Source organism: Schistocerca serialis, chromosome 6, assembly GCF_023864345.2.
Source record: "Schistocerca serialis cubense isolate TAMUIC-IGC-003099 chromosome 6, iqSchSeri2.2, whole genome shotgun sequence".
NCBI lineage: Eukaryota > Metazoa > Arthropoda > Insecta > Orthoptera > Acrididae > Schistocerca > Schistocerca serialis.
The window spans coordinates 285,154,027-285,181,796 of NC_064643.1; the positions used below are offsets into that span (position 1 = coordinate 285,154,027).

At 41.8% G+C, this 27,770-nt stretch overlaps 1 protein-coding gene across 2 annotated transcripts in view; it reads left to right on the top strand.

Moving 5' to 3' along the window:
• LOC126483878 (high affinity cAMP-specific and IBMX-insensitive 3',5'-cyclic phosphodiesterase 8A) overlaps positions 1-27,770 on the top strand; it is a 1,729,999-nt gene that overhangs the window by 1,061,167 nt on the left and 641,062 nt on the right. The window lies entirely within an intron of this gene.

Below are 27,770 nucleotides of genomic sequence, written 5' to 3' on the forward strand. Positions count from 1 at the left end.
ACTTACCCATCACGAACCCTCACACGATGCTACATTAAGTATAAAAGTAGTGTGTATAGAACGTGGTCAAATTCTGACTCCCAAAATCATAATTTCTCCCCTTCGATTCCTTACCTAAAAGTGTGTGGCGTGATGATGTAGAACATTCTTTTCTACCAATTTCCCACCAACAGGAGTGGTTGCAACTTAATTGTGCTAAAATAATTACTTTAGGTAAATGTTCTTCTCCAGCAAAGCAAGCTAAGATTTCAGCCTCTGGTTGGCAACCTGCAACGGAACAGAAGAAATCAGATGGATATCTTTTTGCCCGACAGTGGTATAATTTTATAGTAATGTTGTATTTTTCGAGTACGAAGCAATATTAAACCACAACGTTTACAGTCCAGTTCCCGCGCCGGGAAGCAGTTTCCTTGTTTATGACGCCGAAATACTATCCGCATCGTGTCCAATAACGACTGATGCCCAGTGGTACCCAGCCTTTAGCATATAACGTGCAATAAATTGAGGAGATGCGATTTTACCTCGTTATGAAGCGATACATCAAATTATTCACAAAGCAGTTTGTATTCTGTACCTTTAATACACATGACCAGAGAAAGCAAATTATATACAGAGTGGTCCATTGATAGTGACCGGGCCAAATATCTCACGAAATAAGCATCAAACGAAAAAACTACAAAGCACGAAACTCGTCTAGCTTGAAGGGGGAAACCAGATGGCGCTATGGTTGGCCCGCTAGATGGCGCTGCCATAGGTCAAACGGATATCAACTGCGTTTTTAAAAAATAGGAATCCCCATTTCTTTATTACATATTCGTGTAGTACGTAAAGAAATATGAATGTTTTAGTTGGACCACTTTTTTCGCTTTGTGATAGATGGCGCAGTAATAGTCACAAACGTATAGGTACGTTGCATCACGTAACATTACGGCAGTGGAAAAGGTCGATATCGTGGTGATGTATGGTTATTGTGATCAAAATGCCCAACGGGCGTGTGCTATGTATGCTGCTTGGTATCCTGGACGACATCATCCTAGTGTCCGGACAGTTCGCCGGAAAGTTTTTAAGGAAACAGGAAGTGTTCAGCCACATGTGAAACGTCAACCACGACCTGCAACAAATGATGATGCCCAAGTAGGTGTTTTAGATGCTGTCGCGTCTAATCCGCACATCAGTAGCAGACAAATTGCGCGAGAGTCGGGAATCTCAAAAACGTCGGTGTTGAGAATGCTACATCAACATCGATTGCACCCGTGCCATATTTCTGTGCGCCAGGAATTGCATGGCGACTACTTTGAACGTCGTGTACAGTTCTGGTACTGGGCACAGGAGAAATTATGGGACGATGACAGATTTTTTGCACGCGTTCTATTTAGCGACGAAGCCTCATTCACCAATAGCGGTAACGTAAACCGGCTTAATATGCACTGTTGGGCAACGGAATATCCACGACGTCTGAGACAACATCACCGACCTTGGAGGGTTAATGTATGGTGCGGAATTATGGGAGGAAGGATAATTGGCCCCCATTTTATCGATGGCAATCTAAATGGTGCAATGTATGCTGATTTCCTACGTAATGTTCTGCCGATGTTACTACAAGATGTTTCACTGCATGACAGAATGGCGATGTACTTCCAACATGATGGATGTCCGGCACATAGATCGCGTGCGGTTGAAGCGGTATTGATTTGCATATTTCATGACAGGTGGATAGGTCGTCGAAGCACCATATCATGGCCCGCACGTTCACCGGATCTGACGTCCCCGGATTTCTTTCTATGGGGAAAGTTGAAGGATGTTTCTTACCTTGATCCACCAACAATGCCTGACAACACGCGTCAGTGAATTGTCAATGCATGTGCGAACATTACGCAATGCGAACTCCTCGCTGCTTGGAGGAATGTCGTTACACGTATTACCAAACGCATTGAGGTTGACGGATGTCATTTGAGAATTTATTGCATTAATGTGGTATTTACAGATAATCACGCTGTAACAGCATGCGTTCTCAGAAATGATAAGTTCACAAAGGTACATGTATCGCATTGGAACAATCGAAATAAAATGTTCAAACGTACCTACGTTCTGTATTTTAATTTAAAAAACCTACTTGTTACCAACTGTTTGTCTAAAACTGTGAGCCATATGTTTGTGACTATTACAGTGCCATCTATCACGAAGCGAAAAAAGTGGTCCAACTAAAACATTCATATTTCTTTACGTACTACACAAATAATGGGGGTTCCTGTTAAAAAAAAAAACATAGTTGATATCCGTTTGACCTTTGGCAGCGCCATCTAGCGGGCCAGCTGTAGCGCTATCTCTTTTCCCCCTTCAAGCTCGACAAGTTTCGTTCTTAGTAGTTTTTTCGTTTGACGCTTATTTCGTGAGATATTTCGCCCGGTCACGATCAATGATCCAATATATAGGCAAAATACGGCGTTGCGGTCGGTATCGCCTTCATAAGCCAACAAGTGTCTGGCACAGTTGTCAATTGCGCTGGCACAATGGCACTTTATCAAGATTTAAGTTAGTTGAAACGTGGTGTTACAGTTGGCGCACGTGCTATGGGACACAGCATCTCCGAGGTAGCGATGAAGTGAGGATTTCCCCCGACGACCACTTCACGAGCGTACCGTGAACATCAGGAATCCGGTAAAACATCGCTGCGGCCGGAAAAGATCCTGCAAGAACAGGACGAACGACGACTGAAGATAAACGTTCAACGTGTCAGAAGAGCGACCCTTTCGTAAATTTCTGCAGATTTCAATGCTGGGCCATCAACAAGTGTCAGTGTCAAAGTGCGAACCGTTCAACGAAACATCATCGATATGGACTTTCGGAGACGAAGGCCGAGTCTTGTACCCTTGATGACTGCACGACAAAATGCTCTACGCCTCGCCTGGGTCCGTCAACAACGCCATTGCATTGTTGCTGGCTGGAAACATATTGCCTGGTCGCACGAGTCTCGTTTCAAATTGTATCGATCGGATGGACTTGTACGGGTATGGAAACAACCTTGTGAAACCATGGACCTTACATGTTAGCAGGGGACTGTTCGAGCTGGTGGAGGCTCTGCAATGTGTGGGGCGTGTGCAGTTGGAATCATATGGGGCCCCTGATACGTCTAGACACGACCCCGACAGGTGGCAACTACGTAAGCATCCTGTGTCTGATCACCTGCATCCATTCATGTCGCCGGCCGTTGTGACCGAGCGGTTCTAGGCGCTTCTGTCCGGAACCGTGCCACTGCTATGGTCGCAGGTTCGAATCCTGCCTGGGGCATGGATGTGTCTGATGTCCTTAGGTTAGTTACATTTAAGTAGTTGTAAGTCTAGGGGACTGATGACCTCAGATGTTAAGTCCCATAGTGCTTAGAGCCATTTGAACCATTCCACTGCGCATTCCGACGGACTTAGGCAATTCCAGCAGGATAATGCGACTTCGTACACGTCTGGAATTGCTACAGTGTGGCTCGAGGAACACTCTTCTCAGTTTAAACTCTTCCGCTGGCCACCAAACTCCCCAGACATGAACATTATTGAGCATATCTGGGATGCCTTGCAACGTGCTGTTCAGAAGATATGTCCTCCCCCTCGTACTCTTACGGATTTATGGACAGCCCTGCAGGATCATGGTGTCAGTTCCCTCCAGTACTACTTCAGACATTAATCGAGTCCATGCCACGTCGTGTTGAGGCACTTCTGTGTGGTCACGTGGGTGCCCTACTCGATATTAGGGAGGTGCACCAGTTTATTTTATATATATCACTAATTGCGATAGAAACGAAGAACACGTTCTCTCTGAATTTTTCTAAGTTGTTCGTTCCACTTGCTTTTAGACACTTCTTCTTCACCTTGCCCACTCTCTCCTGCCTTGTTCATTGCTTATGTAGTCACTTGTAATTGTTAGTTAATAATGTAGAAATGGTGTACGTGTGTTTAAGAGTAATAATCGCCACTTTCTCAGGTGAAAAACCATAGGTTCCCGTTTCTGTAAGTACTTTTAACGCTTTCTGGAATAACAGCTTGCCGACGAAAAATTATCAACAATTTTCGATATGTCATTCAGATCGGTACTATTCGTAGCAAACTTTTTCAGAGCCTGCAGCTGTTATTTGACTACGAAGTCTGTTGTTCAAGCCCAAACAAAATTGGCGCACCTATAGTAATTAGCATTTACGCGGACGCGAATTAGAAATTGCTAGCCTGCCATCTCGACAGCGGAGTATGAGTCTACATATCTTCATTCTCAAATAATTTACTTTACAAATGCAACTCTTCCTCTTGCTCGGAGAGGGAGAGTTATAATTAGATTCTCTCTTTCCATATTAGATCCTTTCCGAGCTACACCAGAAAGGAACTCTTGCCCTCCTCCACCCTGACGAATATAGCGGCAGTTTCTTCTTCTTCTTCCTTTCGTTAGTGTACACCCTGTCTAGGATGATCTCAAATGAACTCGAGTTTCAGCAGATTTATTGTATTTCCATTTGCGATCTGTTGCGGTCGTGCAACTTTGATCTATGTGTGATCCTATTTGTTTGTGCAACGTGTATTCTAAGGCGTAAAGTGAGGAACACTCCAGCATTTGCCTAAACGCGCGTAAGAAACCGCCTAGAAACACACACAAAAATGGTTCAAATGGCTCCTGGCACTACGGGACGTAACATCTGAGGTCGTCAGTCCCCTAGACTTAGAACTACGTAAACCTAACTAACCTAAGGACATCACACACATCCATGCCCGAGACAGGATTCGAACTTGCGACCGTAGCAGCAGCTCGGTTCCAGACTGAAGCGCCTACAACCGCTCGGCCACAACCGCTGGTGGACGTTGATCCACCGCGTGGTTTCTACCCTGGTCTGTCTCTCTTCAGTGTCTCGCAAGTTAGCGTGTCACAATGTACGAGCAGGTCTTTCGCCACAAACGTGATTATCAAATTTCGGCATTCGATCGCCTACTAGCAAACGAAAGAACTACTTGAAGGAGCTGAACAGCTGCACAGGTAGACTGGTGACTTCAGGACGAAAGTAACTTTCGCATGATGTATCACTGCCAAGTAAGATAGCTCGATGAAACTTGGATCATACATAGATCATACATAGATCACGAATAGAAATGACAGTTTTACTCAGACAATACTTACAGTGAAGTCACCACGGTTCATGTTATTCCCCTGGCCATCACAAAGGGCGGGGAATGGTTCTTAATAGAGTGAGTGATCACCACAGAGCATAGTGCATGCTCTACAGCGTTCTCCCATACTGGATATAAGGTTGGTAAAGCGGCCTTGTAGAGCGTTCCATTTCATCCAACAGCACGGTTGCTAATTGCTGGAGGTTCGGTGGTGAATGTGGCCGTGCTGCAGTACGTCTTCCCAAACGCAAAACGCAAAACGCACCCCACTCATCTTCGATGGGATTTAAGCCGGGGGAGCGGGCAGGCCAATCCATTTTCCTAACATCCTCTCGTTCCAAGAACTCCTCCAATTGCACTGTCCGATGCTTTCGTTTGCTGTGATCCATAAAAATGAAGCCAGGGACGAATGCATCCCCGAAGAGAGGCACCTCGGAAAGAAGTGCAGTGCCACAGTAACTGTGACAGGTGACTGTGCCGTGTCCGAAGATTTGGAGGACAGTACGCCCAGGCAACATTATGCTTCCCATACCACTACACCTGGACGACCAAAACGATATTGTTCGACAATGCTGGATGTACCCTAATATGGCGACAGATGGGAACGCATAATACTTCCAGGAACATTGTCGAACATGACCGTTTCCGTGTCCACGTATTGTGGTGTGGGGAGGCACGATGTTGCGTGGGTGTAGTGACCACCCGTTCTCTGATCACGATACACTCAATGGTCAACGTTATCGTGAAGTTACACTCCTTCGCTACGTGTGTCTTTTCAGGAATGTATTCGGCCCTGACTACATTTTTACACACGACAGTGTGCGACCGCGTGGAAACGCGCATGTGGATAAACTCTTGGATTGAGGAGATATTCGGTGAATGACCTGGTGTATCCGTTCCCTCAAATTAAATTCTATCGAAGACGTATGGTATGTATTAAGGACACGTTCTACTCACGTCTACATGCACCAGCGACCACCTTGTAGCTATCAAGCGCGCTGGTGGAGTAATGGAATGCCTTACCACAAGAACCCTTCACCAACCATGTGGCCAGTATGGGAGCATGTGGCATACCATGCTCTCCTGTCTGTGGTGATTACACATCCTATTAAGGACCATGTCCCGTCTTTTGTAACGTCCTGGAGCCATCATGATTCGCGGTGACTTCAGGGCAATTATTGTGTTTGGATAAAATGACATTTCTGTTCGTGCCACTGCGTATTTATTTCTTACCCTCTGTACTGCACTGTATTAGTTCTTTCTACATAAGGTCCAGGTTTCATCGAGCCGTGTTACTTGGCAGTGACACATCAGGCGAAGTTTCTTTTATCATTAAGTTTTGCACACCGATGTATTTAGAACTCCGTTCCATTGGAAGGTCTGTCCTGGATACCTCTCTGGTGGACAAGACGTTTTAAATTCACTTCCGTCGCACCAGGAGAAATATGAGCAGCTCGCAGGCATGTCAGCTGGCGCCGAAGCTACATCCCGAGCTCCTGATATTGCCAATGTACGACAGTAACAATGAGACGGCCCATGTTTACCACTCGGATTTTGCTACTCGTATTGCGCATGCACATGGTGGACTTTTCTTTTATCGTGACCCCTCGTCCTTCTGGCAGCGGACATCTCGTGGCGCGATTATAGTACGTCGCTCGTAATAAGCTAAAAGTGGCAGGAACGCAAAGATTTATTTGAACACGACTACACTTTACTGGGCATGGTCAGAGATAGTATGCCCTTGCTTTCCTCCGAGCTTCGAGCTGATTTAGTTTAATGTGGTCTTCCAATCACGATTTAACTTGCCATTTTTCACATAATCAAATCAGTGGCAAAGGTCAAAGAAGAGACAGGCTTGAACCTTGGATTCTTGATTGGTATTTCCGTTATGTCGTCCGAAATTATGTTTATAACGGTTTACATAAAAATTACAGACGATCTGATAAAATGGAGATGGGAGCTGTGCCATATTATCATTATTCACCTACGGTGCAGAGACAACACTTAACACAAGTACCTGCAAACAAAAACGTAGCTATTCTGTTCCGATATGATGGTTAAAACTCTGCGACCCATATGATTTAATACCATTACTACCATTATTATATATACAAGGTGGTCCATTGATAGTGACCGGGCCAAATATCTCACGAAATAAGCAACAAACGAAAAACCTACAAAGAACGAAACTCGTCTATCTTGAAGGGGGAAACCAGAGGGCGCTATGGTTGGCCCGATAGATGGCGCTGCCATAGGTCAAACGGATATCAACTGCGTTTTTTGAAATAGGAACCCCCATTTCTTTATTACATATTCGTGTAGTACGTAAAGAAATATGAATGTTTTAGATGGACCACTTATTTTCGCATTGTGATAGATGGCGCTGTAATCGTCACGAACATATGGCTCACAATTTTAGACTAACAGTTGGTAACAGGTAGGTTTTTTAAATTAAAATACAGAACGTAGATACGTTTGAACATTTTATTTCGGTTGTTCCAATGTGATACATGTACCTTTGTGAACTTATCATTTCTGAGAATGCATGTTGTTACAGCGTGATTACCTGCAAATACCACATTAATGCAATAAGTACTCAAAATGATGTCCGTCAACCTCAATGCATCTGACAATACGTGTAACGACATTCCTTTCAACAGCAAGTAGTTCGCCTTCCGTAACGTTCGCACATGCATTGACAATGCGCTGACGCATGTTGTCAGGCATTATCGGTGGATCACCATAGCAAATATCCTCCAAATTTCCCCAGAGAAAGAAATCCGGGGACGTCAGATCCGGTGAACGTGCGGGCTATGGTATGGTGCTTCGACGACCAATCCATCTGTCGTGAAATATGCTATTCAATACCGCATCAACCGCACGCGATCTATGTGCCGGACATCCATCATGTTGGAAGTACATCGCCATTCTGTCATGCAGTGAAACATCTTGTAGTAACATCGGCAGAACATTACGTAGGAAATCAGCATACATTGCACCATTTAGATTGCCATCGATAAAATGGGGGCCAATTATCCTTCCTCCCATAATGCCGCACCATAGATTAACCCGCCAAGGTCGCTGATGTTCCACTTGTAGCAGCCATCGTGGATTTTCCGTTGCCCAGTAGTGCATATTATGCCGGTTTACGTTACCGCTGTTGATGAATAACGCTTCGCCGCTAAATAGAACGCGTGTAAAAAATTTGTCATCGTCGCCTAATTTCTCTTGTGCTGTGCCCAGTAGCAGAACTGTACACGACGTTCAAAGTAGTCGCCATGCAATTCCTGGTGCATAGAAATATGGTACGGGTGCAATCGATGTTGATGTAACATTCTCAACACCGACGTTTTTGAGATTCCCGATTCTCGATCAAATTTGTCTGCTACTGATGTGCGGATTAGCCGCGACAGCAGCTAAAACACCTACTTGGGCATAATCATTTGTTGCAGGTCGTGGTTGACGTTTCACATGTGGCTGAACACTTCCTGTTTCCCTAAATAACGTAACTAGCCGACGAACGTTCCGGACACTTGGATGATGTCGTCCAGGATACCGAGCAGCATCCGTAGCACACGCCCGTTGGGCACTTTGAACACAATAGCCATACGTCAACAAGATATTGAACTTTTCCGCAATTGGTAGACGGTCCATTTTAACACGGGTAATGTATCACGAAGCAAATACCGTCCGCACTGGCGGAATGTTACGTGATACGTTTGTGACTATTACAGCGCCATCTATCACAAAGCGAAAAAAGTGGTCCAAATAAAACATTCATATTTCTTTACGTACTACAGGAATATGTAATAAAGAAATGGGGACAAATCGTCGTCCAAGTGAGCTGGCTGCCTCCGGACACAGGCGGGCTCGCGAATAGCCACGTCTTCTGCATCCCCTGCTGTCGCCCGGGGCCCCTCTCTCTACGCTCTATCTCGTTCGTAAGAAATTTCTTTTTCGAATTACTCTTTCATAGAGACAATGACGTTATGATTACATGAATAATTTTTCCCATAAAACTAATACTCCAGATTGGAAATAAAGCACTAGAAACAAATGCATCAGTTGGTTGAGGAACCAATTAGAATGCCATATTTTCCGTTGTGACAGATGCCACGATGTTGCCTGGAACGTTACTCTAATGAAAGAGCTCCTCCTTGTGTGAAACTCGTTCTTTTCTTCTTTAAGGGGGGTAGGACGTCAAACGGACCGGCTTGGAGCAGGAGAGGCGTCACAACATTTTAATTTCCAGTGTCTATACTTTTACAAATAAATTCATAAAACTTTGTCAGTATCATCAGGAAGGATTCAGGATCCACACTCATTGCAGTGGAAGTTCGAAAACATAACAAAATAATTTTTTTTACATGTGAAATTTCATCATTTTTTCACTTACTAATGGTTGCATTTGTTGCTATAGGTACACCTTTCTTCGTAAGTTAGAGAGATGCTTAGATGAATTTTGCACAGTATACATACCATACTTACAGGTGTATGAAACTCTAGAATTTATTTAATTTATGAAACAACGAGTGATCTGTTGTATTTTAAACTTCATGTTTCGAGAAAACACAAATTTTGTAGATAATTACCTCAATTTTTTCCACAGTTTTTAATAGATTTGGAAAATTCTAGAGTTTCATACACCTTTAAGTATGGTTTGTATACTGTGCAAAATTCATCGAACAATCTCTCTTACTTATGAAGAAAAGTGTACCTATAGCAACAAATGCTGCCATTAGTAAGTGAAAAAATGATGAAATTTCACACGTAAAAACAATTACTTCTTTACGTTTTCGAACTTCCACTGCCATGAGTGTGAATTCTGAATCCTTCCTGGTCATGCTGACAAAGTTTTATGAATTTATTTGTAAAAGTATAGACAGCGGAAATTAAAATGTCCTGTGATGCCTCTCCTGCTCCAAGTCGGCACGTTTGACGTCCAACCCCCCTTAAAGTCAATTCTTGCTTCAAACACTTTAAAAATAATTATTCCTTAGACTCAAGTGTGTGATGATAGATCTGCGTTCCGTCCGCCACTATGTAACTGCGAATAAATTCTGTTGATTGTTCCACAGTATAGCCAGCATCTGCCTCTAATATTGTTTTCGTAACCGTTTCTGGTCAGATGTCAGAAACCAGATATCCACAACTTCCTCTGTGTCATTTTTCACAAAACACTGCAGTTTCACTGTTTCAAGTGAGACTCTTACAATATCACATAACACGTGTGAATTCATTTTGCGATCTCCCAGTGCCATATCGTTAACATTATGAATATTTTCCTGTGGTATGATCTCAGCTGCCCACCCGTAGGGCTGCTGAAACACCTGTGCTTCCGGTCCAACATTTGACTCAAGGAGCCGCAAATAAATAATTAGTCTTAAAACCAGTTCAGAGCCATAATGCACACACAATTTTCATCTCAGGCTAAAATTCAGTCGACAGTTGTGCAGATGCATTTACTTCGTTCTACAATCTTCAACAAATTAATTTTCATCTTCAGAAGCCTACAAAATTAAGGATATTGTAAATCTTTAGAGCTCGGCTATTCATGTATGTAAAGCTTACGAAGCATATTACAAAAACTTATTTAGTAATGGTTTAGCAGATGTCAATAACGTCTTCACAGAAGCATAATGCCACGAAACATCCAAAAATGCACATATTGTATGTGATTAGGGTAAATACAGATTGACAGATAGATAATTCGTAGTAAATGACTCACATCTACACTGCGAAATAAAATTAGATCTGTTTCTCGAAACTACGCAGTTGTCTGCCATTGCGACGCATGAGTTCGAAATTTGGATCAAAGATGCCTAAAACCTTCCACTATCATGGTGCAAAAGCATGGTGCCCTGAAACGTCACTCTGGGGGCCCGCCGACGCTTCAAACAGCAAGGTGTCGGCACAAGCGTAAAAAAGCCAACACCTCAGAAATTCATGTGTACTTTAAGGCGGGTTAATGACGTCACATTCGCACCAACTTTCGCCACAATTCTGGCCAATATCACCATGGATTTGTCACGCGGAGGCAAGGTTGTCACAGTCTCTCTCACCCACATATCACCCCTTATTTTGACGTCTTTATGATGGAAGTCAGAACTGCGACTCCCAGCATTAAAATCGTGCGGTTTTCTTATGGATGGCCGAGGATAGCATTTCAGACCCACCGCCGCTCAAAATCAATACGAAGAGGCCTCAAGGAGTGGCGTAAATAGCGTTAATGGAAACCCCCCTTTCCTCGGGGCGTTGATTCCCACACTTTTCGCGGTTGAAAACGACAGCTTACATTGCGATGAGCAACAGGAAGAAGTCCTTGACTACCTTTTACACAGCTCATACCCTCGGACGTTTCAACCTTTGTCTGAGGACGATGTGGGGCTGCATCCAGATTGAATGTGATAGCAACCCTTTTGGGTCCAGCACAACTGTAAGTTTTGCACTTCTACATCTACAGGGGTACTCTGCAAATCACACTTAAGTTCCTGACAGAGGGTTCATCGGACCACCTTCAGAGCAATTCTCTATTATTCCACTCTTGAACATTGCGCGGAAAAGACGAACAGCTTTATTTTTCCGTGAGAGCTCTGATTTACCTTATTTTACTATGATTGTTCTCACTATGTAGATCGGCGTCAACAAAATATTTTCGCGACCGGAAGAGAAAGTTAGTGACTGAAATTTCGTGAGAAGATTCCGCTGCAACGAAAATAGCCTTTGTTTTAATGGTGCCCACCCAGAATCCTGTATCATATCCGTGACACTCTCTCCTCTATTTCGCGATATAAAAACGAGCTGCTCTTCTTCGAATTTTCTCAACTCACTCCATTAAACCTATCTGGTGAGCATCCCAGACTGCGCAGCAGTACTCTAACAGAGGACGGACAAGCGTAGCGTAAGCAGTCTCTTTAGTAGATCTGCTACATTTCTAAGAGTCCTGACAGTACAACACAGTCGTATATTTGCCCTCCCAACAACATTTCCTATGTCTTCTTTCCAATTTAAATTGTTCGTAATTGTAATTCCTAGATATTTAGTTGAATTTACAGCCCTTTGATTGACCTAACGTGTAAGCGACGTTAACGGATTCCTTCTAACACTCATGTGGATGACCTCACAATTTTCGTTATTTAGCGTCAACTGCCAATTTCCGTACCATTCATATATCTTTTCTAAATCGTTTTGCAATTTGTTTTCATCTTCTGATGGCTTCACTCAACGATAAACGACAGCATCATCTATAGACAACCTAAGACGGCTGCTCATATTGTGTTTTAAATCGTGTACACAGATAAGGAACAGCAGAGGGCCTATAATACTACCTTTGGGAACGCCAGAAATCACTTCTGTTTCATTCGATGAGTTTCCATTAATGCTACGAAATGTGACATCTCTGTACATGTTGGAACCACTAGGGACTGTTCAAAGCCATTCCGCGAAATTTGAACATGATCCAAAGCAGCAAAGGGTACTTTTACTTTCTCAACTCTAATGTCTTCCACCCTGCTGTAGCGTGTTCACATGGGAGAGCAATATTAACACGCACATAAATAAAATTGTTAAAGCCCCTCTAAGACCTCTTAGTTCAGGGACATCCTCAGTGCCACCCACACTATTTTGTTGTGCACATTGCAAATGTACCTCTCAGTAATTCTGACACCAATTCAGCCACGCAGCTGCTGCAGCGCCTGTGGGTAGAAAAATCCACACAAGGGGTTCGAAGGGGTTGTCTGACCGTCAGGCGCTAGAGCAGCCGCCAAGGTGATTTGGTGTTGAAATTTCTGAAGGTATATTTCTAATGTGGTCAAAAAACGTGCATGAGTGATACCGAGGGTTTTGCAAAACTAGGGTTCTTGTAGCGCCCCTTGGCCAATTTATTCACGTCCACGTTAATGTTGCACTCCTGCATTATCATGTTACAGGAGGGAAGAAAACAGGAAGGCTGAAAAGGCGTAAGTACCCTTGCTGTATCCGATCATGTTCAGATTTTGTGGAATGGTTTTCAACGGTCCCTAGTGGTTTCACCATGTATATCAGAGCAACAACTGTGGTCACGTTGCCCTCCAAAGGGATGCACTCACGTTCAACGTTTCGAGTAGTCATACAATGTCCTAGAAGAAAGCAAATGAAGACTGAACGAATAAAATGATAGCAATCTGCAATAACGTGCTTCACAGGTTGAAATATTAGGAAGCGGAAACTTCTTCTGATAATCCACACAGACTGCTTTTTTAATCACAAATTCTCTGGGCTTCAAACGTTCGGAACGTTTAATCTAGTAAAATGTGTCTGTTTTCCTCTTATGTGGTACATAAATCGTTAGATGTTTCCGCTTATTTGAAGTTCGTATTGGAGTTGTATCTTTATCGTTGTTTATCTGTAAACCAAGTTTAGAACAGTGGTCTAATTTTGTCAAGCACTGAAAATGTGTCAATACTGAGATGCCCAAAACTTGTGTTGTAATCAGTCACAAAAATCAGTTCATATTGTTCATCTGACATGTTTATAGAGCATATTTCTCTGAATGTAACACATGTAACTTCGAATATTAAGATGCTCTGCTAAATACACTCCTGGAAATTGAAATAAGAACACCGTGAATTCATTGTCCCAGGAAGGGGAAACTATATTGACACATTCCTGGGGTCAGATACATCACATGATCACACTGACAGAACCACAGGCACATAGACACAGGCAACAGAGCATGCACAATGTCGGCACTAGTACAGTGTATATCCACCTTTCGCAGCAATGCAGGCTGCTATTCTCCCATGGAGACGATCGTAGAGATGCTGGATGTAGTCCTGTGGAACGGCTTGCCATGCCATTTCCACCTGGCGCCTCAGTTGGACCAGCGTTCGTGCTGGACGTGCAGACTGCGTGATACGACGCTTCATCCAGTCCCAAACATGCTCAATGGGGGACAGATCCGGAGATCTTGCTGGCCAGGGTAGTTGACTTACACCTTCTAGAGCACGTTGGGTGGCACGGGATACATGCGGACGTGCATTGTCCTGTTGGAACAGCAAGTTCCCTTGCCGGTCTAGGAATGGTAGAACGATGGGTTCGATGACGGTTTGGATGTACCGTGCACTATTCAGTGTCCCCTCGACGATCACCAGTGGTGTACGGCCAGCGTAGGAGATCGCTCCCCACACCATGATGCCGGGTGTTGGCCCTGTGTGCCTCGGTCGTATGCAGTCCTGATTGTGGCGCTCACCTGCACGGCGCCAAACACGCATACGACCATCATTGGCACCAAGGCAGAAGCGACTCTCATCGCTGAAGACGACACGTCTCCATTCGTCCCTCCATTCACGCCTGTCGCGACACCACTGGAGGCGGGCTGCACGATGTTGGGGCGTGAGCGGAAGACGGCCTAACGGTGTGCGGGACCGTAGCCCAGCTTCATGGAGACGGTTGCGAATGGTCCTCGCCGATACCCCAGGAGCAACAGTGTCCCTAATTTGCTGGGAAGTGGCGGTGCGGTCTCCTACGGCACTGCGTAGGATCCTACGGTCTTGGCGTGCATCCGTGCGTCGCTGCGGTCCGGTCCCAGGTCGACGGGCACGTGCACCTTCCGCCGACCACTGGCGACAACATCGATGTACTGTGGAGACCTCACGCCCCACGTGTTGAGCAATTCGGCGGTACGTCCACCCGGCCTCCCGCATGCCCACTATACGCCCTCGCTCAAAGTCCGTCAACTGCACATACGGTTCACGTCCACGCTGTCGCGGCATGCTACCAGTGTTAAAGACTGCGATGGAGCTCCGTATGCCACGGCAAACTGGCTGACACTGACGGCGGCGGTGCAGAAATGCTGCGCAGCTAGCGCCATTCGACGGCCAACACCGCGGTTCCTGGTGTGTCCGCTGTGCCGTGCGTGTGATCGTTGCTTGTACAGCCCTCTCGCAGTGTCCGGAGCAAGTATGGTGGGTCTGACACACCGGTGTCAATGTGTTCTTTTTTCCATTTCCAGGAGTGTATAATGCTATATTGTTATTTGCGTCCTATCAGTGACTGTATGTGTTGATACATTTTAGGTACTGTTTCTGCGCTAAGTTTATTATGTTGAGAGTTATGTTTTGCTCTGATGTCCACATGTGTTTTCCATATAGTAGTCAATGTCTTTTTAAGTGTAGTAAGATGCCTTTATTTTATTTAGGTCTTTGCTTTATTGCCAAACATTGTAACTGTTCGAGCTTCGTTTAAAATATGTGAGTGACTGGGAAATATTGTTGGAAAGCCAGTGCCACAAACCTGTAACATTATAAAATGAAACATAAAAGGAGAAGAGAAAAGCTGTAAGCAGAAAAAAGATGTTGATCGTGTTTCCTCAGCACCGCGTGAACCCTTATCGTTGTTCTCAAGTGCTTTAAAACATTAGCACAGTTTACCGAGCACCTTGATCGTTTTTACAAAAACAAATCTTGCCACATTACACTACTTCCATTCCTCTACAAGATGGCATTGCTAACTAATTTTTAATTTTTGATGGACCTTGATCTTTGTCCCCGTATACCCTTCATATGTACATAATATTTCTTATTATTTGCCCTTATGTTCATGATTGTTCCCTATAACGTCATTGTACCAGATTTGATCTCCTTTCGGCTAAATGGATGAGCGAGCAAATAAAAGCAGTAGTTGCACAGCATCTTAGTATTATTATTATTATTATTGTTATCATTATTGGCTTACCACATAGGTTGGTGTACGCTTAAGCATTTTGAAAACCTCAAAATGGAATTCAAAAGTGAAATCAAGCAGTATATTCCTCAAAAAGTGTCACAGATAGATTCTGGCAAGAAATATCTGGGAAATGAAGCAAACAGGCTACTGTTAAAAGTATAAAATAATTAAGTGTGCAAACCACCTGTGAAACGATGTGCTTTTAATTAAAATCTTTTATAAGATATATGTGAAACATCTGTTTAAGAAGCATGTACATGTTACAGAGGTTAGGCTAAAATTACTAAAAAAAATTAATTACTTGCTCATTGAAGTAACATACCCAGTTTACAGGGTCTAGGCTATTCAGACCATTCCTTTATTCACAATGCGGTCTTTTGCACTAAATAATATAGGAGGTATCAGTTTAAATGTTCCTTATTAGAATCAGGAATGCCTACTAGTGATATTTATTGAATTTCAAATGGCTGGAACATGCTTTCAGAATTGAATTTATAGTTTTTTGCAATTATTGGCCACACTCTGAATGACAGACACTTCGTAGGTAAGATTTCAAAGCGAGAAAATATGTAAACTACAATGACAGTGACGCACTGACTCTCTAATAAAACAAGAACTCAGTTCTGTGTGGAGGTAGACCTCCATGCAGCTCTGTTTCAACCACATTTCAGGAATCTTTCACTTTGTTAACATCCACAAATCATGATAGCATGCCTTTCTTAGTTTTTTCCCCTTTGCACATATTTATTGGGCTAACAAAGAAAACGCAGATAATTTTTTTGCAAGCCTGAACATTAAAGATGTTGTGCGTATGATTCGAAAGTCGAAAATGTAACGGGTAAGAATTGGTACCAATAAGCAAACAATCATTGTTTTCGGAATTCTAGTTTCATCAACTATCGACCTAAATACAATAAAATGCGATTTAAATGTATAAACAAAGAGAAAGTTGCATTTGCTAGGACAAATGCGTTGTACTACTGGATCAAGTACCCATTTACGACCAGAAAAATCGTTTGAAAATGTATTCCTGACACTATGTTACTATCTTACGCACTGTAATATTTACTGTTTAAAACAGCCGTCGCGTGCGCACGTCAGAAATTACGAAAAAGAGAACAATCGTAAACAGTTTCCACGTAAACAATAGCTTACTAATGTTTTGGAACATCTAACATGGCGGCGCTGCCTTCAAAACAACGTAGCCGCTGAAACTTCGCAAACAAATGAGTCGCGCAGGGCGCTTACGCAGAATATATGACATGTAAGTACGTCGGAGCGCATGGCATAGCATGGTTGCTTCAGTTAGGTTATGCACGACGTACATTTACGTGCATCTGAGTTGCAGACAGCTGCTGCGTTGAGAAAAGAGGGCCTCTCGTCGCCAAATTAGATGATAAAACTAAACTCCTCCCGAACAGGCAATGAAGGCCCAACGGTACCGACCTACCGCCTTGTCAACCTCAGCGCATACTTTCACTGGATGCGGATATGAAGGGGCACACCACTCTCCCGATCGTGTGTCAGTTTCCGAGACCGGAGCCGCTACTTCTCAGTCAAGAAGCTCCTCAGTTTGCCTCACAAGTGTTGAATGCATCCCCTTGCTAAAAGCGCCTGGCAGACCGGATGGTTACCTATCTAAGTGCTATCCCAGCCCGACAGCGTTTAACTTCCGTAATCTGACGGGAACCGGTGTTACCACTGTGGCAAGGCCGTTGGCAAAGTAGATGATAACGTGTGAGAAAAAGAAATGGGTGTCGATATGGAGGAGATAGTACATACAGTGTTACTCATAGTTTTGCCAGAGCTATGAAAGATTTGCGATCAAACAAGGCAGAGAGAACAGATATATCTCCCACGGAATTTCTGATAATCATTGGAGGAAGTATCAACCAAGAGATTGTTCAAATAAATGTGTAGAATCTATGAGTTGATGCATACGATCATTAAGTGAATTTTACCCGTGGATGCTGTTGAACTCCGTGACTGTTCCTTTACAGGGCGTAGAAAAATTTCCGCTACCGGTCACAATAAAAGATTATTTATTTGTCACACAACCGGTTTCGGGCTTGTGTCCATCCTCAGGTGTTTAATCATTTAGGTACATGTTTATATTGCTGGAGATCACTGTTATTATACTTACGCTGTGGTAACAGTTTACGCTTCATCTTTATGTAAGTACAGATATATTTTCGGCAAATGCTGCCTTGCCACTTACAGTTGTTCCACTTGTATCTGTTTAGTGACAAGCAAGTAAAGTTTTTGTATTTATACAGTGATCTTCATCAATATAAACTCATGCATGAATGTATAAACACCCGAGGAGGGGCACAATCCCGAAACCGGTAGAACATCATCCATATTTTCTCGAAGAAATCAAGAGCAAATATGTTCGAAAACTATCGGAAACACTTAACTTGTCAATTCACGCATACAGTCTGATGACTAAGATGAGACGGACAACAATGAAAAAACAAGGAGGATCTATTAGGTGCAGCTCAGTCTGGCTTTAGAAACAGTGAAGGCACCAGAGAGCCCGATGCGCTTCGTAATAGTACGAGAGACCACGACAGAAACCATGTCTAATCGTTTTACGTCCGGTAGTAACAGTGAAAAATGTCACAGCACCGTGGGGGGCCATTTCCGGTATGACAAAAAAATTAGGCAGACGGTATTATCACAATCTGTCTGATGTAAAAAAAATTGTGTAGATCTTGTCATTTTATTAAGAAAATCTCCAAAAATGAAAAGAACGTTCCAGCGCTTGTTACGCTATCATGTTGAGGACTACTATTAATTTGAGCGGCTTTTAGCGTTAACCTTAGTGTGTGTTATTCGTTAATTCCAATGCCGCTATCTCTTCGTCACATGGACGGAAAAATAAATAAAACCGACAAATCAGCATTGAAAAAAAAATGAAAGCATTGAGCTGGTATGTGTAAATGTTTTAATAATTGGTGGATTCTTTTCACTGCATGCCTTAACTTTGGCGCATTTTGTGTAAACGTGATGTTTTAAGGATCGGATATTTGACAGACAATTGTGCCGTCTATGAAGGACAACGGACATTGAATGCGCGAAAACATAACATCGGTAGATTTCAAATCTCAGGACCAGCAATAAGTTAGGCCTTCTGATTTTGCAAAAGAATTGAAGAATACAAAATTTAAAAAATCTGTGCTCAAATTTTTGATTAATAATTGATCGCAATAAGACACGGCGCAAACCATCCATATTAATCACGACATGTGTTATAGATGTTGGACTGAAGATGAAATTTAATGAAACAGCGAATGAAGAACTAAGTTGTCAAGGCCGATACCAACATTGCTTACCATGTTTGTCAAATTAATGAATGACGTCGAGTGTTTATTTAACAATCTGATACATTTTAATTGTGATGTTTGGGAACCTGGAAATTGTAAAAAGTTCCAGTAAGATTTCGATAAATGTTGGCGTTAGTAATTCCCGCCGTTACATTGATGTTTCGTGTCTGTATGGAACACTGCGGTCGTCTCTAGCAAACTCTTTACCTGCGTTTCATGCAATGACCGGCTGCGATTACATTCCCGCATTCTGTCGCAAGGGAAAAGTAAAGGACATTGACAATGCTGAAAAATTCTGCACGCTACCAAAAGGCTTTCACAGATCTAGGCAGACATTCTTCTGATACTGGGAATGCATTGAGCGTCTTAGAAGAACTCACGTGCAGATTATACGACGAAAAAAATTTAATGTTGTTGATTCGGTGTGATTAAAAATTTATACAAAAACATATAAAATGAAAAATGAACATTCTTCTACAATGCTAAATCTGTGTTCATCTAATTGCGACACCTAAAGTCTGCTGCCGTGTAAAACAGATTTCGAACAGAAGTTATTGTGACAAAATGTGTAAATGTAGGGTAGCGTTCATACTAAAAATCTAACAAATCTAAACCCACTAATTTTGGATAGTATGACAACGAGGGACGTTTCAATTTTTCGTGGTTCTTCAGAAGCCAACTACAAGAAATGAGGGACGTTATTTTAAACGAAGAGTCAAATCCACAAGAGGTATGGTTGACGTGAATTTTACTGCAAGATTTTTATGCAGAAGTGTGTGAATTAAACTGATTACTATTTTTCCAGTCGAAGACATTGAAAAACTTGGTAGTGATCTGCAGAGTGATTTTTACTACAGCAATAACGATGGTTGAATCTGCTCGTAATGAAAAACATTTTTTTTTACTTTAATACTATAATAACATTCAAACTTAATCCCAGTTCCCTTTTGAGAAACTTGCTTGAAAACCAATCCTTCAGTTTCATTAGAATGGTTTCGAATTAGCTCTTTATCTCAGAATTTGAGAGTCACAAGTTATTCATTGGTTTGCAACATAGATTTTCATAAGCCTCAATACGATTTTTAATTATTATTGAGTAACAGAAGGTTGTGTGATTGGACCATGCTACACTACATTTATCTGATATCAATATTTTATGCATTTGACGCAGCTTATTTCATCATGTCCAACAGCTTTCCGATATAATTATTTGTAACCAAGCTGCACACTTTTTCAACGTTTTCAAAACAGTATCACAATTAAAGGTGATAACATCTTCTTCTCAAAAACGATTTTTACGCGTTAAATAACCCAACTGTAGTAGTAGAACATATTTTCAGACGTTTTGCTGTGATTTAATTTTTTGGTCTTTTTTTTATTTTTCCAAATGGCTCCCTAGGTTTGCGCTACGCTACAGGCGTCTGAGAAACAAGCATTCGGTGTTTTTGATCTATCATACAACTACATTCCAAAAATCAGACGTATTGCTATGATACAGTTCGGTAAAATACATTAACATATTTGAAAATGCCGTCAGATCAGACGCGACACGAAAAATTTCTGAATGAAGTAATTTTGGTTTAGGGCAACTGTGTCTATCGATTTTTATTTTGTTTTGGAGGTACTGCTATAAATAAAGAATTTTGGTCGTGGGCTCTCCTACCACTACGGAAGGAAGATTTTAAAAAAAATCAATACACTTTCGTATAATTTCTTGACATGAGCAAAGCGTTCGTGATCCTTAGGTAATGCACGATGTAACATACATAGGGCAATATAAATTATGTAGGCCTTACAGCAACGAAGAAAGAACGATACGAATAGCAGACCAAGAGAAAAATGCACGGGGCAATCTTTCTCGGCTACTGTTCAGCCCTTATACTTAACAGGTAACGAAGAAAATAAAGAACATCTGAGATGTGGGATTAAAATTCAGGATGAAACGAGATCAGATCGTCTGTGAAAGGACAGAAGATATATAAAATGAATGAAGCAATCTGGTGTTCTTCATCAGTGAATAACTTCGTGGTACTAAACAAAACAAAACAAAAAAAACACGTATGGCCTATCTCTGGGTGTTGGATACAACAGAACGTAAGGTTTAATTGCTGACATAATTAACTTTCAGTAGTGAATTTCGTCTCTGTTCGCTGTAAGTCGTCCTAGTGCAACGCCTCATCTCCCTTTCTCTGCTGTTCTCCTGGGTGATATTTTTAGGTAACTCATTAGAATGAAATTATTCGTAGCACAGTAGAAAGTAAGTAGTGATAAGCATGAGATTCACAAGCGTACATCATTTGTTTAAAGCACTGGGATTACTGTCTGCAGCGTTACATTACATGAATTCTCAGATTTGATTTGATGACAACATTGTATTTAAGTCTGAAAGTTTTATGATACAAATATAAAGCGAACATAATTAATTATCTGCACTACTCCCCACTGAGTCTTATTTAGGCGCCGAAGTGAGAAAAATACACGGCTTTAAAACTAGCCATGAAAATATAATGCCTTACAAACAAGCGTGATGTTTTCTGGTGTAAATCCAAGTTATTCTACTTGACAATGCTATACATGCCAAACAAGAATTTGTAAAAAAAAAAAAAAAAAAAAAAAAACCACTAGTTATCAGTTTCAAACCTGTGAATCTCCACTATACAGCGACGTCAAAAACACATGAAATATGTATTCATTTTATATGTTTACACCGTAAAAGATTTGTTGTGTATTTGAATGTGTAACAAGTAATTAATTAAATTAATCGGAAAGCACCCTGTTCAGAATTATAGCTTCCCTGAACTAGCTATGTAAAAGTAAGAATGGCGAAGTGACTACATTGCTCGCGCCTTATCTTAGCGTTTCAGCGACTGTCGTTTTTTCTCCTCGCGTTTTATCTTTGGAAAAGGTTGTCAAAATAATTAGTGGGATGTAGCGTCCGCTGCAGCTCTTCAGTTTTTGTTTTCAGTGTTCCTAACACTTCATGGTCTCGTTCGCTCCGCAGTATGAGGTACTGTCCTTTTTAAGTTTCATTTATTATGCGGCACTAAGCTGACAGTTGCTCATCGACGGCTTTTAACACATTGCAAACCAACGATATTATCTACGCAGTGCATGGACTTGAATATGTAAGGCATCATACATCGCACATGTAAACTTTTGTCCGTTCGATACAGCTGTGACACAGGGGTGCTTTGTGTTTTCTCTTACAATACTGAGCCTCTCAGACGAAAATTTCGACCAATTTGGTGCCTTCGACGCGTTTAACGTCTCCTTAGATTTAGGCTTCAAGTCTAAAAATGTCACAATTTGTTAAAGAGCAGTACCAAAATCGTCTAACTTTGGCACTTATTTCTCATCTTGAGGTGAATGTCAGTTTTGTGACTTCTTGGCGGCTAGAACTGTAAAAGTTACCGGTCGGTGATAGCATTGTTTCCAGTAGTATGGTTACAACTTCGGTAATTGTTCTGGACTGCAGACGTTTGATAGGCACGTCAGATCTCTTTCTTTTCATATCGTTATGGTTAGTTTAAAACCATTTCTTAATGATATCAGGAAAACAGAATCTGAAGGTGCTTTCGTAGCACAAACTTAGTTACTCATGGTTTTAGGTTATATGCAGTAGTGACCATGTTGCTTAAGTAGAATTAATGAAAATATGGGCCCCTGTTTAATGGAGGACCCATAATTATAACACCTTTTCTGCTAAACAATTTACAACAGTGTTACCGTTTGACATATCTCCTGTTCCTAACATTAAGAAGAGAAGCACCACTCGATAACGCAATGCAACAATCGATACCTCATCACTGGAACGCCATATAAGGATCGCCTAATCAGTCGCTTAACATAGTGTGTCAAAAGAAGTAGATGACTTTTTCTGGGGCTAGAGATAGCCCTGAGGGAAGAGTTAGAAAGTCCATAGGCCTTGAAAATTCCGTGAAGCAAAACAATTCATTATCGGAGTCAACAGACTCCAGCGACCATCCCGTTGTGCACAGCAATAACGAATTGGATATCAACTATGGGGTTAATTCAGACTCAATCGATGCAGCTTGCATCTTTTGTGATTAAAAGTGTCTTTTTAAGACACTCCAGGATGTGGGTTAAATGTGTTAGGCGCCAAACGTGTGCACACTTAGATTGTGCAGGTGCTGAAGGAGCTATTTACGTTTGCAATTTCTGTAAATAATCTTACGTTCTATAGTCATGTAAAATGCATAAGTACCTAAAAGTATTTCCTTGTATGCTAGTCTACTTTTGTATTGTTTTATCCAGTTTTGTTAGAATATTTTAAAAGATTCCTTGAACATTTTTGTGAATGCCCATTTTTTTTAGTTCCAGTTCTAGAGATTTTTGTAAATTTTTGTTTTCTAATAGAAACAATTGATAAAAATCATTTTTGTAGCTTCTTTCATTTAGTAAACTTGTTACAGTTGTTAACGACGGTCAAAAATCAAGATTTTTTGAAAAGAAAGTACCTTTAAGTAAAAAACAAAAGAGGGTGCCCATATTTACACCGCTCCCTCTGCTTTGTACCAATATTAGCAAATATCTGTCGTACTTCATTTTCCCAGGATAAGAGGGAAGAAGAACTGTTTACATTCCTCACTATGTGCCTTAATCTCTCTTATATTTTTCTTAAAGAGATTATGTTGGTGGTCTTTGTTATAAAGCTAACAGAACTTCTACTGCTCTCAACTCAACAATACTGCCAGCTGTAGCAGTATCTTTGTCATCAAAATGACGGTAACCTTTGTATGTTCATGTCATATCAAATTAATATTGGAAGTATGAATTAAAAACGCATTCAGCCACAACTTTTTGTGTTTTGTTAAGTACACAATGCATTTCGGACGCTGTGGGTCCATCATCAGGTGTAATTTGTCTTAACACATGCTTTAGACAAGACTAATTACACCTGATGATGGAGCCACAGGGTCCGATATGCATCGTGTGCTTAATAAAACACGAAAAGTTGTGACTGAAGGCGTTTTTAATTCATACTTCCAGTGTTTTGATACAGTCGCGTTCGATGGATAAAATTAAATCAAACATGTCATTAAGAACAGGACACAAGAAAGACATGTAACTCTGAATGGCATTTATACTGAGTGGTTTTGACTGTTAGATGTACATGAAACTAACTTCGAAGGGCGCTGAAAGTTTTTGTTTATCCTGCTCACCTTTAACATTAGGGATATTTCTTCTTCCACCGAAGCTCTTCCAGCGGGTGACCTGATGTAGTGATTAAGACAATAAATTCGTTTTCTAGATGCTCGTGTTACGCATTTCCGTGCAGTATCTCGTTTAGGTTTTCTGTGGTTTCTATAAAATCAATGAAACAGGTTATTAAAACAATAGTTAGGAATGCAAATTTGTCATATGATGTCATATGAAATAGTTAGGAAGATAATACATGAAAGTGCACGCACGGGGAGCGTAGAGTTTCGTTGCATGTACCTGCTGGTAATGGTTTCCGTGATGAATGATGGGAAATGAAAGCGATGAAGCGCGAGACTGTTGTTGGCAGCTAGTCGCACAACTCATCATAATTTCCTATGCTTCGTAAAGGAAGTTATCTGGTATCTTGTCTCACTCGAAACAATTTAAGCTGAGCTATAAGATCCAAACCTAAATACAACCTCAGAAACTGCGATATGTAATGGAAAAATAGCTAAACATTTATAGTAACAGTCGTTGTATACGCTCTCGGGTCCCACCCTAACCAACACCTCATAAATCACGACGTACTCCAAAAAAAGGTCAAATATTTGTTAATACCATGATTATAAATTGTTAATACCACGATTATAAATGTTAATGTTTGGTTCCCTTGCAGCGATTCAGTGTGTGCTATTAAGTCCCAACCTAACCACAACCTCGGAAGTGTTGACATCTGCATCTACATCTACATGGATACTCTGCAAATCACATTTAAGTGCCTGACAGAGGGTTCATCGAACCACCTTCACAGTTCTCTGTTATTAAAATCTCGTACAAAGCGCGGAAAGAATGAGCACCTTTATCTTTCCGTAAGAGCTCTGATTTCCCTTATTTTATCTTGGTGATCGTTTCTCCCTATGTAGACTGGCGTCAACAAAATATTTTCTCATTCTGAGGAGAAAGTTGGTGATTGGAATTTCGTGAGAAGATTCCGTCGCAACGTAAAACGCCTTTCTTTTAATGATGTCCAGCCAAAATCCTGTGACAATCTCTCCCGTATTTCGCGATAATACAGAACGTGCTGCCTTTCTTTGAACTTATTCGGAAATATACAGTCAAATGCTTGTAACAGCCAGGATTATAAGACTGAGTGATTCTCATCGGCTACCGTATACTATCAACCGAATGCAGTGACCGAGGATTACGCCCGCAACGGACGAGCCGCGGGCATCTCAAATGCACTTTAGCCGATTCCATTTGCAGTCCTTCTCCTATCCGAGCTTCTGCTATGTCTCCAGTAACCCCGTCGTTGACAGGACATTAAAACCTAAATTTCCATTTCCTCGTTCTTTGTATGTTACTCTTTTGTAGAGCGTCTTCAGGTTTATTTTTGCTTGTGTACCTACATACAATGGATCTAACGTCTAGCACCAGATTTTTTTTTAATTTCTTTCTTGCGAACAAACTTTATGTGCATAAAATCGTATTTAGGTTATGCTCAATAGTTCTGATTGAAGACATTTTTATGAACACCGCCAAAAGCTGTTGAGATATTCACCAACTAACTTCGACTATTTACTAGATGTGTAACGTATTTTACAATAATTTTAAGTTCCCAATAATAACGTAGATTGTCGAAACTAGTTACAGTATAACAACGTTTTTAGCAGTTTTTGGTAACACACATAAAAATATCCTCTATGTACATGTTTCTGAGATACTTCAGCATTATGTGAATGTACCAGATCTTGAGGGTAAACATGCAACTTCATCTGGGATTCACCGTCTCCAGTCTCTTACCAGTCTCAGAAACTCTACTTATTGTCAGGAACTCATGTGGTATGCCCTACTCAATCTGAAAAGCAATAGTTACGATAGTGACTTGCAGAAAAACGTTATTTTCATGTGCCATAAGCGCTAATGACTTCGGTATCGTACACCTACCCATTTCAGTCACCATGTCCTCCTACTTCTCCTCTTCTTTTTATTTTCTTCTTATTCTTCTCTTTCATATGTACCATTATTTAAGTAACACTGACAAATCGCTGCTTTCACGAAGGAGAAGACGTTACATATAATAGGAAGCAAAGATTTGACATATTTCATGATTGTTTTGTTTTATGGTATTTCGTCAGTTTGTTATTGATTGGAATGGCGTTATCCTCCTCAAGTTATACACATAGTTTTGTTAAGTACTTTTCGTGGCACTGACAAAGAGACTGAAATTGATATTCAGAACTCTGGCATTTTCTTGTATAGCTAAGTAATTGCTTGATTCAAGTAACCTTGCTGTCATTTTGATTTCGGTGTGCCTAACATGGAAGAAAAGTACAAAAGTTGTATAATTACTATTAACCGCGCGGAGTGGCCGCGCGGTTAGAGGCGCCATGTCGCGGATTGCGCGGCGCCTCCCGCCGGAGGTTCGAGTCCTCCCTTGGGCATGTGTGTGGTGTATGTTGTTCTTAGCGTAAGTTAGTTCAAGTATGTAAGTCTAGGGACCGATGACCTCAGCAGTTTGGTCCCTTAGGAATTCACTCACACAATTACTTTTAAAGAATGTACGGAAATACGAGCGTCATACATTACATATACGTTGACCTCGTGAGCTTATACTATCGCGGTGGCAGCTCTTACTATGTCATGGATGGCTGCACCTTGTTCTCAGCCACCGAACGCGCTGTTGGAATGAAAAATCAATTAGTCAACCAGTTTACCTATGTTGATGGGCACTAACTTCATCCGCCACATCAGTTGCCCTGCCGCTTTGTCTTGTAATGTACCTGTTGCTGTTGTAGGTCGCAATCTGTTGCTATTGTAGGTCGAATTGTGTTTATTCAGCTGGAATGTGAACAGAGGCTGATCATACAAAAAATGACCGGGAGGCTATTTACAATCGTTATTTTACAAAGTCGTACCACTCTTCGCTACGCGACGACAATCAATCGATCGAGAATAATCGTCTCGCACTTTCTTTCTTTCTTTCACAGGTGCCATGTCCCGCGCTGACGCAGGGTCGGCATTGTTAGGAACGGATTTGGCAAGGTTAGTGGAAAGGGGTGGCCGGATGCCCTTGATGCCGTCATCCCGTACCCCCCGGGACGGAATTAGTGTACCCCTGCTGTCTGCATCGAGTGTAAGTAATGGAATAGTGCGAGCGTGTTCAGATGTCTGCGAGGCGTGTAACTGAGGCGGAACGTGGGGACCAGCCCGGTATTCACCTAGCGGGATGTGGGAAACCGCCTAAAAACCACATCCAGGTTGGCCGGCACACCGACCGACGACGGTAATCCGCCAGGCGGATTCGATCTGGGGCCGGTGCGCCTACCCGAGTTCCATCGTAATTCCAGATTTCCTCAATCAGCCATCACTATAGCATATAATGTACTTGATTTTAATAGAAACAGTAATGACTATTTGTGACAGGCACACATAGAGGAAT